The sequence below is a fragment of the Clupea harengus genome, chromosome 22 (assembly GCF_900700415.2).
Source record: "Clupea harengus chromosome 22, Ch_v2.0.2, whole genome shotgun sequence".
Classification (NCBI taxonomy): Eukaryota; Metazoa; Chordata; class Actinopteri; order Clupeiformes; family Clupeidae; genus Clupea; species Clupea harengus.
In genome coordinates, this window is record NC_045173.1 from 13,319,736 (window position 1) to 13,335,408 (window position 15,673).

Here is a 15,673-nt window from a genome sequence, read left to right on the forward strand (position 1 = left end):
CAAGTTTCACACAGTTGCTAAAGAGATGAATAGCTCTGAGAGTCAATTTGGTTACATTTTCCACCATGTTATTCACAGTTTTGTGACTATATGAGGTGTGCTTGCTGTTTCTAAAAAGTGTGAAAATTCAAAAAAGCAGTGAGAAACCTGTGAACACCCTTACAAGACAAGAAGATAATTAAAGGGAGGAAACCTCAGTTACATTACAGTGAACATGTTTATGCATGTGCATCTGCAGTAACATGTTATGATTGAGTACAGTGACAGTCCTACCTTGTTTTTGTGCTGACTCTTCTGTGACAGGCCTTGGACTAACATGGGGATACCGTAAAGTGGGGGAAAGGACAGATATTAATGTTACTCTCTCTCTCTCTTCCTCTCTCTCTCTCTCTCTCTGTCTCCCTTTATTCCTTTCTTTGTCTTTTTCTATTTCTGGATCTCTCTTACTGTTTCTATCTTCCTCTCTTTGTCTCTCTCTCTCTATCTCTCTGTTTCACCTGTCTCTGTCTATATCTTCACACACAGTGTCTGTCTCACTCACATTATTCCACTTTCTTCACTTACTCTCACTTTCCCCTGGACCCTTTTTGTGTGTATGTGTGTAGAAGTGTGTGTTTGTATGTGTACATTCGCTGTGTGTGTGTGTGTATGTGTGTAGAAGTGTGTGTGTATGTGTCCCATCCATTAGGGAGTGTGTGACACAGAGGATCATGGGTAAATGTAGCGAGCAAACAGAGGATGAGAGGAAATGGAGTGTGTCACATCGGCTCAATGATAATGAGTTGGAGGCAGAGGTATTTGACATACAGCATTACACCACACACCAAAAAACGGAAAAAGCTTCTCTCTTCTCCCCCACACACGTAGATCCACAAGCATTTTCCATATCACTGGGTAATCTTGCCTCAAACTATGCAAAATCATTTATCTCTAAGTGGTAGCCATGAATGGCATTTTTTTTCTTTTGGAAACTGAACACTGTAAAACGGTTGCACCAGTTTACTGAACAAATTGAATTGAAAGCAATGTTAGAATTATTATTCAGGTTCATTAGAACACCTCTTTCAGTAATGATTACTAGGAGAAGCAGCTTTCTTTCACATCTGTCAGTGGCTTCAACCAGGTGTTCTTTTGGAGTACAATGGACTGTATGCTAATGTTCACCAAAACCCAAGCTAAGGTAACAGAAGTAACACATGCAATCTTCCATCACTCATTTTCAATTTCAATTGAAGTTCAATTTCATCCATCTCATCAGTACCAGGGAGGAGACACATGAGATGACTGTACTGACAAACGTTCTCTCTGTATATATATCTCCCTCTCCTTCTCCTTCTCCTTCACCCTCTCCCTCTCCCTCTCCCTCTCCCTCTCCCCACCCCCCTCTCTCTCTCCCTCTCCGCCTCCCTCTCCTTCTCCCTCTCCCTCCCCCCCCTCTCTCTCTCATGGCTCATTTAATCTCAGGCACCTCTCTCCCTTCCTCTCTCTAATCTTCTAATCTACTAGACAATCCAAACATGGTACAGGCACATAATTGATCTCTTTTGAGAACACATCGTTCTATCTGTTCAGCACCTGAAACACAGAAGAACAAAGAGTACACGATGATCAGGAACAGAAAAGGGTTCCGGTTTGATCTGTATTGATCTGGAACAGAAAAGGGTTCTGGTTTGAACTGTATTGATCAGGAACAGAAAAGGGTTCTGGTTTGAACTGTATTGCCCAGCCAATGATAATGTAACCCATCCACCTCTCTCATTCTTCGTCCACTTAATCTCTATTTGTTCTGTTCTTCCCTGCCTCTCTCCTCTGTATTTCTACCCCCCCCCCCCCCACACACACACACACACATGCGTACTTGCACATGCACACACACACACATATACACTCACTTCACACATCCACACACATGCAAACTCTCTCTCTCTAATACACACACACACACACACAGCAGAATTCTGAAAGCTGTTTTCTGTATGGCTTCTTGAAGAGCACTCAATAAGAGCTATTATTAGGGAGCTACATGAGTCACCTCACTGCTGCAGGACACAAGTCTTTATAGATGATTGGTTATATTTATAGCTTTCTGCTGGACTCTGACTATACCGATGGATGGATGGATGGATGGATGAGATACTGTGAGTTTGAATGAGAGTGTGTGTATGTGTGTGTGTGTGTGTGTGTGTGTGTGCATGTTAATGTGTGTGCATGCATCTGTATGCAACGTGATCTCCAAAACCTGTTCGTACATATGTATACGAAAATCTTGAAGATACAAATTCGTAACAATTCTTACTAAATCAAGTGAAATTTTGGTATGGCATTATTAACCACGCCCATAATACAACGTGAGTCAACGTCTGTCTCCTCCATATTCCGCCATATTGGATTTTTTTATCTCCCATTCAGTTCCATTGTACCAAAATGTTTGCAATAACTTGTGTTCTGCGTCATGAAATGCAGTTTTTCTGTTATATTCTTACAATTTAACATTGATTTCTCGTTAAAAATGCAATCATAACACGTTTATTTTACATCGTTTGACTTCACGAAGTGTGTTTCTTCTGTCTCAGTCATATTGGAGTTTTTGAGTTCCCCATCCACTTGCATTGTATCAAAATGTAGGTAAAAACCTGTGTTCTGCTTCCTGAAATACAGTTTTTCTGTTATATTCTTACAATTTAACATTGATTTCTCGTTAAAAATGCAATCATAACACATTTATTTTACATCGTTAGACTTCACGAAGTATGTTTAATCACCATTCACTTTGAATGGGGTGACGTCATCCGTTTTGTTGTACCAAAATATGTGTAATTAATTGTGTTCTGCTTCATGAAATACTGTTTTTCTGTTATATTCTTACAATTTAACATTGATTTCTCGGTAAAAATGCAATCATAACACGTTTATTTGACATCGTTAGACTTCACGAAGCATGTTTAAGATCAGCATTCACCTCCTCATTCACTTTGAATGGGGTGACGTCATCAGTGACCTTCGACCTTTTTCTGCTTAGATTTTTTTTTAAACTTACCGAGAAGTAGACACTGCACACTGTAAACCTCGTTATTGTAACTGAATAATATGTCTGAGGGGATTTGCGAGGTGTATGGGCCCATAGACATATATATATATGTCTATGTATGGGCCAGCTATGTTAGCTGCGTGATTGGTTGTTGACCTGTCAATCTCACTATAAACGTTTCCGAAATATGTGTAATTAATTGTGTTCTGCTTCATGAAATACTGTTTTTCTGTTATATTCTTACAATTTAACATTGATTTCTCGGTAAAAATGCAATCATAACACGTTTATTTGACATCGTTAGACTTCACGAAGCATGTTTAAGATCAGCATTCACCTCCTCATTCACTTTGAATGGGGTGACGTCATCAGTGACCTTCGACCTTTTTCTGCTTAGATTTTTTTTTAACTTACCGAGAAGTAGACACTGCACACTGTAAACCTCGTTATTGTAACTGAATAATATGTCTGAGGGGATTTGCGAGGTGTATGGGCCCATAGACATATATATATATGTCTATGTATGGGCCAGCTATGTTAGCTGCGTGATTGGTTGTTGACCTGTCAATCTCACTTTAAACGTTTCCGTAACTACCATAGACAGACGTAACATAGACCTTTATACTGTAAGTCTTTGCTACTTCCTGCTATCACCCTTTGGCCTCTGTTCTCACCCCCTGCCCCCACAACAGCTAAAAGGACTAACAGGACTAGGGTGGAGTCCAGCTCTGAGTCCGGCTCTGAGCCCAGACGCATGTGGAGTGTACTAAGAGCCAGACTACAAAGGGAGGGGTTGCAGTGAGACCCAGTCCTCTGTCCTACTACCTGACGAGCTGAAAGCCTTCTACACTCGCTTTGAGAAGTGACCCCCCCTGCAGTGGAGTTTGCATACCGGTCCAACAGCTCTTCAGACTATGCCATCTCCCCCACCGTACACACCGCACTCTCCCACCTGGACAAAGGGAATACGTATGTGAGGATGCTGTTTATTGACTACAGTTCAGCATTCAGCACCATCATCCCCTCCAGACTCGTCTCCAAGCTCGTGGACCTGGGACTTAACATCTCCCTGTGCAAGTGGATCTTGAGGAGGTGTCAGGATAGTAACCTCACTCTTAACATCAGCAAGACTAAGGAGATGATTGTGGACTTTAGGAGGCGGCAGGAGGTGGAGCATGCACCCCCCTACACATCAACGGATCTGAAGTGGAAAAGTTCAGCTGCTTCAGGTTCCTGGGGGTGAATATCAGCAATGATCTCACCTGGTCTGACCATTTTTTCTGCCGTGTTCCTGATTGTTTCCCCTCCCCTATTACCACCTCTAAGGAGACAATTGTATTGTTCTTGCATTATATAAATTTATTGAATTGTAGTCAGTGGTTTAACAGCCTTGGTCAGTGAAGGAATCATTCATATGAAGAAGAGGTTGAAATGATGATGCTTTTATGTGCATATATCAATATCACAAGTCAATATCAAGCCAATATCAATATCAAATCTAACCTCTCGAAAAAAAAACTGTAACCCTATCGAAAAAGGACATAGTAGTGCACATGACCACGTAACATGCTTCTTGTGTATTATTATTCCTCATAGTCATAATAATAAAATTAGCAGATTTTGTTCAATTTTTTCTCAATGATGGTCAAATAATAGTAGTTAAAAATGCACTTAATTAGAGACAAAACTTTTTCTGCTACTTCACGTAGACCATAAACCTCTGAATATAAAAAGGACTCAGTGAAATCGGGTGAGAAATGTAAACGCTAGTGTTTTTTATTCAGAAAAACACACAGCTCCTCCTCCCTCTCCTTGTTACAGGCCAGTCTTTACCTGTACAAAATGGCGTAAAAACGCGTGTACGTCGCTAGCAAGTCAATGGGGCGTCTGTCTATGGTGGTTACGGAAACGTTTAAAGTGAGATTGACAGGTCAACAACCAATCACGCAGCTAACATAGCTGGCCCATACATAGACATATATATATATGTCTATGGGCCCATACACCTCGCAAATCCCCTCAGACATATTATTCAGTTACAATAACGAGGTTTACAGTGTGCAGTGTCTACTTCTCGGTAAGTTTAAAAAAAAATCTAAGCAGAAAAAGGTTGAAGGTCACTGATGACGTCACCCCATTCAAAGTGAATGAGGAGGTGAATGCTGATCTTAAACATGCTTCGTGAAGTCTAACGATGTCAAATAAACGTGTTATGATTGCATTTTTACCGAGAAATCAATGTTAAATTGTAAGAATATAACAGAAAAACAGTATTTCATGAAGCAGAACACAATTAATTACACATATTTCGGAAACGTTTATAGTGAGATTGACAGGTCAACAACCAATCACGCAGCTAACATAGCTGGCCCATACATAGACATATATATATATATATATGTCTATGGGCCCATACACCTCGCAAATCCCCTCAGACATATTATTCAGTTACAATAACGAGGTTTACAGTGTGCAGTGTCTACTTCTCGGTAAGTTTAAAAAAAAATCTAAGCAGAAAAAGGTTGAAGGTCACTGATGACGTCACCCCATTCAAAGTGAATGAGGAGGTGAATGCTGATCTTAAACATGCTTCGTGAAGTCTAACGATGTCAAATAAACGTGTTATGATTGCATTTTTACCGAGAAATCAATGTTAAATTGTAAGAATATAACAGAAAAACAGTATTTCATGAAGCAGAACACAATTAATTACACATATTTTGGTACAACAAAACGAATGACGTCACCCCATTCAAAGTGAATGGTGATTAAACATACTTCGTGAAGTCTAACGATGTAAAATAAATGTGTTATGATTGCATTTTTAACGAGAAATCAATGTTAAATTGTAAGAATATAACAGAAAAACTGTATTTCAGGAAGCAGAACACAGGTTTTTACCTACATTTTGATACAATGCAAGTGGATGGGGAACTCAAAAACTCCAATATGACTGAGACAGAAGAAACACACTTCGTGAAGTCAAACGATGTAAAATAAACGTGTTATGATTGCATTTTTAACGAGAAATCAATGTTAAATTGTAAGAATATAACAGAAAAACTGCATTTCATGACGCAGAACACAAGTTATTACAAACATTTTGGTACAATGGAACTGAATGGGAGATAAAAAAAATCCAATATGGCGGAATATGGAGGAGACAGACGTTGACTCACGTTGTATTATGGGCGTGGTTAATAATGCCATACCAAAATTTCACTTGATTTAGTAAGAATTGTTACGAATTTGTATCTTCAAGATTTTCGTATACATATGTACGACGGCTGATTGAGACCAGGCTGCTGTATGTGTAGTGGTAGTGTGTATTTTTATGTGTTCATATGGGGTTGTTTGTAAGCGTGCTTGTTTGTGTAAGTGTGTGTGTGTGTGAGCATGCTTGTTTGTGTGTGTGTGTGTGTGCATCTGCCACAAGTATTTGGGGAAGAATGTGGTGGCACATAAAATGGAGAAGAACTTTCACAGAGTCGTGCCTGTGACGGTGGACTTGTGGTTTTCCTGTAATTGGGTGTTTTTGTACCCCTCAACTCCATTGGGATTTCATCAGCAAAGGAGTTCTACTTTTCACATCTCTAAGTGTGACTTTTAGAGAGGAGGGCCAAAGCTTTTTACCATTCGCTAGTGCACTTTTCAGGTTGCCCTCTCTGCTGTGTGTTGTCCTTCTCACCCCTTAGTAATGCTTTGCTCTACCATCACCCGCTGTCACTATGTGAAATTGTTCTCCCAAACAAAAACAGGTACATGCACCTCTTCACCTTCTCTTGCTTGCCCTCTCTCTCTCTGTCTCTTTCTCTCTCTCTCTCTCACTCACACACACACACACACACACACACACACACACACACACACACACACGCGAACACACACACACATGCACACACACGCTCGCACACACACACACAAGCACACACACACACACACACACACACACACACACATGTCTGTTTGCACACAAAATACATACACAATACACACTCACCAATACCTTTGTCTGCTCACACACACACACACACACACACACACACACACACACACACACACACGCACACACACACGCACACACACACACACACACACACATCCATACACATTCAAACTTACATTAACTCATCCTTCCATCCGTAGTGCCACATACACACAAAAGACTTCTGTTTCTGTTTCACATATACAGCTGAGGCCTCCAGGAAGTCAAGCTCACTGTTTATCATCAATGAAAAACCCTTTCACACGGGAACAGAAGCAGCCATTGGCTGGCCATCCCTCCTCCACTGCTGTGCCAGGCGATGATCAGCGTTGTTTTCCTCTACCAGCTGCCCTTCTTGGTGGTACCTCCTGTGCCAGCTGAACCCGTCATGGGCGCCAACCTCAGGAGAGGTAGCTTGGCTACAGCTTTCGGCAGGATTAGAGTCTGGGAACGAGAGACTGAGGAGTGAGCTTGTTGGAGCGGGTTTCTTGGGCAACCAATCGGCGAACACTAGGGACTGGTCGAGGTGGTGACAAAGAAGAGGATGCTCACATCTGACATGAGCCGACACCCATAGGAATGCGTGTCGAGGGGGTAAAAGAGTTGCTGCATTTGGATTAACACACATTTCCTTTTGTTACGTAAGAGTGCAGTACAATATGAAAACAACAAACAAAATCAAATAAATGTGTTGACAACAAACTAAATCTGCATACTGTAACTTGTAATAACTACAGCATGCCTTGCATGCTGCATGTTATCAGAAGTTCTAGAAAACTATAAAGACACACATATAGGCCTTCATCCTCTGTCCCTCTCACTGTGTTTGTTATGGTGACATGAAAGAGAGGCATTGGAAACTTTCCTATGGCTATATGATCAGTCTCTCTCTCTGTCTCTCTCTCTCTCTCTATCTATCTCTGTCTCTCTCAAACAAGGCTGACTTCATACCTCTCTTTATCCATCCTTTTTTCACACTGGCACCACCTCTCTTTTTTCCTTCTCTTCCTTTCCCTCTCTCTCTTTCACTTACATTCGCACAAACACTCTCTCCCTCTTTAACACACACACACACACACACACGCACGCACGCACGCACGCAGGCACGCACGCACGCACGCACGCACGCACACACGCACACACACACACACACCCACACACACACACACACACAGACACACTTATAAAGTAGCCCCCACAGATCGTTATGTGCATCAGACTGTGTCGCCTGACCTTAATAATTACATTGACATTGACATCATCTCCCCCCTTACCCAAGTTCCAGACGGTTCTGTGTTCACCTGCAGACTCACCCCCTTCTGCTGCTCTGAGTCCACCCAGGGAGCAGATCCCAGGGCACCAAAATCCCTCTTAAGGCTCGGCCCAAACAAGGCAAAGACACAGGGCAGACACGCTGGAAGGAAATCCTACCCCAGCTCAGTCCGATCCACACTCTTATGTTTTTAACAAGAGAGCAAAGGGCTCGAGAAGTGTCTTTGCTCCTGTCCTATCAGTGTAAGGTCAGAGCAGTTAGAACAAAAATTATTTGACAGACTGTCTGGGCCATCAGTCACAATCTTCTGAATAAAAGAAGGTGTCTGAGGTAGGAACTTTGAACTCATGAAGAAGGTGAAGAACCTGAGATTCTGATTGCTCAGTCTGTTTTAGAACCTCTGCTGCCTGTCAGTGATTCGTGTTTAAACTATCACGCCATCATCCCAAGCCAGAATTGTATTCCTAGCTGTCAACTAGCTCTAACTCTCATTTACCTGTTAAATGACCTTAACCATATCGTAGCCCACATGTTAACCCTATCCATTTCCCTTCCATCTATGAGGGCTGTTGGTCCTGGAATATTTTGACAAAAAATATACACATATTTCCCCCAAAATGAACTAAACAAGGGGTCCCTATTTTTTGCACCTTCATCAAAATCAACATCAACCACATGTGCAAATATCTCTGTTGAGGCTTCCTTAGCAACCATAAGATCAGACACACAGTACACCACAGCTCGTCTCCTCTTGAATTTCACGTCTTTTACTCTGCTCTGGCTTACTCCAAAGGAACCTTTCAGAGCTCTATTGCAGTCCCATTGTCCTTTTGAAGTGGCCTTGCTGGAGATTCATTATAGCTCTTTTTTTTCTACGTGTAAAAAAAAATGCTTTTGTAGAAAGCTCTCTGCAGGCTCCCTGAGTGGAGTGTTGAAATACTGTTTTAAAATGTTAGCCTTCATCACTCTTTTGAACATAGCAGAAGGCAAAGCATGTGCATGTGCTTCTACATGTTTCCTGGCACATTTCATTGTTATGCCCCCCACCCCCACCCCACGAGTGTGAGCTGCAGGCTTTGCTCAGTGGAGGCAGGGCAGTGCTTGGCAGCAACGTTAATTGTGCTGGATGTGAGACAGCCTCTTCACCACCATCAGCCTCCACTCCACAGCACTCTGAGAAGGGGGCAGATGGCTGCAGATCCGGGGTCAGTTCTGGGCCGATGTCAGCCGCTACCTGAGGAGACATCGGAGCGAGGCATGGGGGGGGGGCTGGTGTACTTGATGCGGCGTGTGAGTGGATCTGAGAGGTTTCGACTCTCCAGTGCTTCCTGAACATCAGGTCTGATGCACGGCCACTCTCTGCACAAGGGTGCAGTTCATCTTCCTTTCCCTCTCTCTCTCTCTTTCTCTCTCTCTCTCTCCCCCTCTCTCTCTGTCTCTCAGTTTATCTTCCTTTCCCTCTCTCTCTCTCTCTCCCCTGTATCTCTCTGTCTCTTAGTTTATCTTCCTTCCCCTCTCTCTCTCTCTCTCTCCCTCTCTCTCTCTCTCTTTCTCTCTGTCTCTACCTATCTCTCTCTGTCTCTCCCTATCTCTCTCTTTCCCTCTCTCCCTCCCTCCTTTCCTTTCTTCTCCTCTCTCCTCTATTTTCTCTCACACTCTCAACTCTCAGCCTGTCTTTCATTGCCAATCTTTTTTTTTCAAGTCTGTTTTTCTCTGTCGCTCTAAGTGTACACATCACTCCCATCCCATCTCTCCTGTCTGTCCATCTGTCCATCTTTCTGTCTGTCTGTCATGATCTCTCTTCCCCTCCAATCTTTCCTCTCCACCTGCTATGTCTCTCTCTCTCTCTTTCTCTTTCAATCCTAATCTCCCTCTCTATCTGCTTCTTGCATATCTTCCTCTCTGTCAGTTTTCCCTCCTCTCTCAGTTTTCTCTCTCTCTCTCTTTCTCTTCATCTCTCTCCATCTGTCTTTCTCTCTCTTTCTCACACTCTCTGTTTTCTTTCCACTCTCTCTTCATCACTCCAACATGCTTTCTTTTTTCATCTCCCTCTCTCCTTCTCTGTCTCCCTCTTTCTCTCCAATCCTTCTCTCTCCCTCCATGCTTGACTTGTGCACCGGGAGCCCCCTGGCAATATCAGCCAGTTACAGGTGGCTCTCCTCACTCCACTGCCCTTGTCTCAGAATCCACACATGAGAGGGAAAAAAAAGAAAAAAAGAAGAGAGAGAGATGATGGAGGAAAGATGAAAATGTGCCACTAACTGCGCCAGAGTCTACTAACTCCCTCCACAAAGAGCAAGGACGCTTATTTTCAACGCTTCTAACACAGAAGGGAGTTCAGACGGAGGAAAGAGAGAGAACATATCCGCAGGGCACAACGTTTTTATTTTCAGAGCAATTATGAAGCGATGGGATCCACCCCTCCACCCCAACCTCTCCTCGCCACCCCTGCCCACCCCACCTGTCTTTTTCATCTGTGGCTGTGACAGAGACACAACCACCAATCACTCATCTCTGCTGCGCCGGGCAGAACAGACGACAAACGCACCACAGCGTGGATATGGGGGAATGGAGATGGTGGTTGGGGGGGGGGGGGGGTGCTGATGTGGTGCTACGGCAACCATTATCGTGCAAGCCATTAGCGGCGCAGCATCCCTGTTGGATCTGAGGCAGCACTGACATCAAAGCCGGTGTGGCAGGGTAGCGGGGCCGGGGCCGTCATGCTGTGGTTTGGCGACGCCTTGGTCAGCAGGGTCACTCACAGGCACACGAAGCCGTGGGGTAATTGGCAGGCCTGTCAGTGCAGGAAAAGGAGGGTGAAGTCTTAAAATCCTAGAGATGACACAGGGAGAGAGAAAGACAGAAAGCAAGAGATCTTAGAGTCAAGAGGGAGAGAGTGGGGAGGGGGGGGGGTTCAAAAGAAAGAGAGAGGGGAGGTGATAGGAGACAAAATGAGGCAGAGAGAGAGGGAGAAAAGAGGAGAAACAGAGTTCTGGGTCTGGCAGGACTTCAGATATGGAGGAGGCAAGAGAGAGGCCAGGTGGGCAAGGGAGAAAAGCAAGTGAAAAAGGCAGTGTGGCCACAGTGTGGGCTGTGGGGGTGGGGAGGGGATGAGTGAAGGGCTCCTCACACCCCACCCACTGCTGTGGGGTCAGAGGTCACCTTGAGGAGAGGAATTAAATTGCCCTCAGTGCCTCCCCAGACACTGCTTATATGGCAGCTGACTAGAAGTATGCCAGATCTAGAACCGGAGTGGTTCCAGAGTCAGAGGTTCTTTGGCTTCTAGGGTCTTCCTTTCAGCCCAAACACCTGTAATCCACAGTTTCCCAGTATGAGCTGCAGAGCTGCACAGACACACAGAAGAGAACCACAGACACACAGACACACAGACACACAGAGGAGAACCACAGACACACAGACACACAGACACAGAGACACACAGACCCTCACACACACAGACACACAGGCACACAGACACACAGACATACAGACCCTCACACACACAGACCCTCACACACACAGACACACAGGCACACAGACACACAGACACACAGACACACACACCCTCAGCGCACTGGGTCGGCTCAAGTGGCAGTTCCAGTAGCAGCTGATGCTGAAGAAACAGGCTTCTCTCTGTGGTGCCATTGTGACATGAAACAAAAGCATGAGAATAACAGTGGGGTCTGGCCACAAGCCGTGCAACGTCCTCTCTTTCTCTCTTTCTGTGTGTGTGTGTGTGTGTGTGAAAATTAAAAGGGCAAGGTGGGCGAATTGGCAGCACGAAGGGTTGAAGAGGACAGCAGTGTGAAAACACATTCCTATTATCAGAGTGTGTGGGGGTGTGTGTATGTCTGTGCATGTGTGTGTGTGTGTCCACTAGTGTGGAAAACAGATCTATTATCTGAGTAATTACAGAGCTTCAACCTTACACCTTCCACAACCTACAGACCATGTGACTGTGTGTGTTTGTGTGACTGCGTATGACAGTGTGTGTGTGTGTGTTTGTGTGTAGTGACTCAACTTTAACCACGACTGCATCTCCTCATGACATCACACCATCTCATTGCTCTCAATCAATTCACACACACACACACACACACACACACACACACACACACACACACACACACACATGAGTCATGACTGACACACACACACACACACACACACACACACACACACACACACACACACACACACACACACACACACACACACACACACACACACACATAGTTTCTCTACTCTTCTGCCTGTCTCTTGTCTTTGTCCTGTTGTAGTCTAGTTCTATTTTTTGATGTGTTGTTGCCTCAGACAGATGGGGTTTCCAAGCTACTCACCGCTAATTAACCTGTTGTCATGCCAATAGGTGGAGTGAATAAATAGATCTTGGAGCTTGTATGAGGTTTTTGACGAGGTGTTCCAACTACACGCATCACATCTTCTGTCCGAAATGACAGAGACGCACACACACACACACACACACACACACACACACACACACACACACACACACACACACACACACACACACACACACATACTCACACTCATTGTCTCTCTTATTCAGTCTCCCATAAACACAGAGACAAACATACACTCACACACAGGCAGAAGATTTGAATGACATCCGTACATACACATACACACACACTCACACACAAAGACCAACATACCCCCCCCCCCCCCCCCCCACACACACACACCCACACACACAAATAAGAAAGTACATAGAGGGGTGATGAAGGATCCAATCTCATCACTAGAGGCGAATGCCTTAGCAGAGGTTTGCTAAATGAAAACCCCAGTAAATGCCAGCTGTCCGCTGAAAAAGTCAGCTGAAACGGTTTTTCACTATATGAAGATCAAAGAAGAATAGGGGCATGGTTCATCGTCGTTTTGGCAGTATTTGTAGTTCAGGTAAAGCTCAATGGACAAATTAAACAGAATATTCTTGATATATCTATTGTTTGTGACCCACAGTGTTAATAGGTTATTGTAGACTCACTCCTGGCATAGGTCTTAAAACATGACCCAGGCTCTGAATGCTCAGTCATTCAAGGTCATAAATCGGCTTTGTTGGTAATATCACAACAGTCTTTAAGGAAAGTTAAGACCATCCTAGTGCTACTTGGATATCTGTGAATCATGACCCATCCTTCGACTGCAGACAGCTTCATGATAATAGCGCCTCATTGATTGTAAGTAATAGTCACACATGCTAATTATATTTAACACCTGCGTGTCATGTCTGCGTATACATCACAGGCATAGAATGGGGGGACACAGTGTTAATTGTCGGCCCATGGAGCTGTTATATAAATAAATACCACAGTTTACCTGACAACCTGACAAAGAAAGAGGCGAAGGAAAGTGACAATCAGCGCCATTCAACAGGTTGTCTAAAGCTGCATGGTGCTGACCTGTAAAAAAACATATATGAATCACTCTTGCATGACAAACCTGTGGTTAAAAGCTTGCATATATACAGTACATGTCATACAAAAATGGCATAATGCCATTCCACATGCAAGGTAAGTCATGAAACATATATAAGAAACATATAATTTTTCAGCTGTTGCTGTTTATAAACAGGGCCATAATTATGTTTATTGACCCTCTGTTATCAAATAAACTATATAAAAAAATGAACATACAGTATATGAATTTTACAGACTTCTTCCATATTGGTGACCATGACACACTTAGTTAGTTAGTGCTATACTATTGAATCAGATTAGAGCAGATTGGATCAGATTAGACCATAGAAGACCTTTAGATTAGAGTTTTTTTTGTTGTTTTTTTTTCTCACTTTTTCACTTAAGCTGTTTCATATGTATCATGTATATATCATATTGTTTGTATATATTATGTGCATTTACCACATGTATGCTGTCTACATTTTCCCCTTCCCTTCTGTCCCTCCCCTTCTGCCACACGACCCCTGCCCGATCTCAACCCGGTTGGCCTTAATCAGATGGGCAACCCTTTATGTGTCATGGTTCTCCTTAAGGTTTTTTTCATGATTAACAGAGAGTTTTTTCTTGCCCCTGCCGCCATTGTGCTCGCTCTAAGGGGGTCCAGGCACTGGGCTCTGTAAAGAGCCTTGAGACAATTTTATTGTTTTGGCGCTATACAAATAAAATTGAATTGAATTGAATTAAATCGAATTGAATTGAATTGAATTGAATTGAATTGAAATAATTGTTACTTGTCTTCGCTTCTTTCTTTGTGACTCTTACCTTTGTGTCGTGTAGAGGCTGAGCCAGAACCAATCGACCTGCCTTTCACTATTACCTGACACACGTAATTGACCAGTTCAATTCTTCAAATAGGCAATTGTATTACTCAACTTCTAATAGAATGCTTTAATCTATGGCGTCTGAAAACAATTAAACATGATGATGCGTGATGCGTCTCAGATGCCTGGCTCATAACACACATACACATCCAGGATAAATTAAAAACAATTCCACTTCAATTTGAATAGATGTCTGGTACACCTCGGACTTTTGCTCAATAGTTATTAGCATACGGCTCTTCAAGGAACAATAATGTTTCACTGATTTGAAAGGGTCACCCCAACGTTCAAAGGTCCGATATGCAAGGGACGCGCCTCTATGTCCTGTTTGTCCTTTCAGGATTTATTATTTCACAATGACCGGCAGACTATACATTATCTCTTACACAGAGTCTTATACGTTAACCACTACACTATCAACTGCAGTGTGATTACAACACAGTTCTGATGTATTCTTCACTATCTGCAAACACACACACGCTGGCAAGACCAACATTTTTTTTACTTTTGTCCACATCTGTTTAAGCTACCATCTGTTTTGCCAGAATCCGATCCAAAAATCTCTTGGTGAAATGTGTGTACAGTATCTCCATTGGAGGCTTGGAACAGCCCTACTCTACTTGTACTCTCACAGTAGTTCAGCTTGACTGTCAGCGTGTAGCGGGTTAAATGTGACAGGTCGCCACTGCCTGCACATGTGAGTATGGGTGAACTTAAGAGACTCTGCACCACGAGTGCACTCCATGAGTAAGAATCTAATATGAATTTGACGTCACTGGTGAGTGATCGGGTTTATATACCTGTCTGTGCTGTTCCAGTGCCGTTAGAGCCACATGATTCATACACCTGCAGCTCCACATGATCATGACTATCATCTGCTGTGGCATTACACAGCATGCATTGCATGAGACAGAAGGCCCCTGATCAGTGAAGAGAAAGAGAGGGGGGGGGGGGCAGAGAGAGAGAGAGAGAGAGAGGTGGGTTAGAGAGAGATGGAAAAATGAGAGAAGGAGAGGGAGGTGGATCTGAGAGAGGGAAAGAATGAGAGAGGAAACAATACCGATTCTGATTAGATCATCTCAGATG